The sequence below is a fragment of the Arachis ipaensis genome, chromosome B10 (genome assembly GCF_000816755.2).
Source record: "Arachis ipaensis cultivar K30076 chromosome B10, Araip1.1, whole genome shotgun sequence".
In the NCBI taxonomy this organism is placed as follows: domain Eukaryota; kingdom Viridiplantae; phylum Streptophyta; class Magnoliopsida; order Fabales; family Fabaceae; genus Arachis; species Arachis ipaensis.
The window spans coordinates 108,053,372-108,054,410 of NC_029794.2; positions in this window are offsets into that span (position 1 = coordinate 108,053,372).

Sequence of the window (1,039 nt, forward strand, 5' to 3'; positions counted from 1 at the left end):
ACAAGAGCGGAGAGGAAGAGGGAGGAGGAGGGGTGGCAGAGATATAGAGCTTGTTTGGATGCTATTTTTAGAAAAAAAATTTTTAATGATTTTTTTAAAAAGATCTTTTACAAAAATAAAAGTGATTTTATGTTTGGATATTTCATGTAAAAAGATTTTTTTGTCTATCAATTATGTTTGGGTAAAATAAGATAAAAGTATTTTTTATTCATTTATTAGGTGAAAAACATATTTCTTTTAGGAATTTTTTTTAAAAAGATGTAAATTATAGCTTCTCAAAAAAGATATTTTTTATTTTTCTAATGTTTTTATTTTTACTATTAGAAATTTGTCAAACACACTAAAAAAATATTTTTTTATTAATTTTTTTTATCGATTTAATAACAGCAAATATTCTTTAAATACAATCAATCTTTATTATTTGATGGAAATACTATGTATTTATTTTATTTTTTTAGGCCCAACATGATATGTATTTCAAAATTGCCTTGAAGAAATCATTTTCAATCTTCTAGTCTGAATAACGGGATAAATAGTGAAGTTTTTCAATGAGAATTACAGTAGAATTCAACAAACTATTGCTACACTAGAGTCCAACATTTCATACTCCAAATTGACATTGCGCTGGTGGCTTTACTAATATGAAATTGTGTTGTTAGAAGGAATTAATATAATTANNATATATATATATATATTTACATTTAAATATATTAATAATTATTTTAATAATTAATTTTAGTATATAAATAATATTTTTGGAAAAAAAAAATCTATGTGATGACAAGCAATTCAAGTATTCAACAATCACATTATGAACCTTTGCATATTATATATATTTTGAGTTTTCAAGGAATTCAATGATTACGTGTTTCCAATATTATTTTTCTGTTGTCCTTACACTTTTGAGAAATGATTCTGTTATTCATATTCAAAAATATTCATTTAAAAATTTATGAAATTTTTACTCTAAGTCAAACTTACATTTTATTTATCTGGAGAATATCTTAAGAGTATCGGTTAAAAAAATATGATAAAAAGA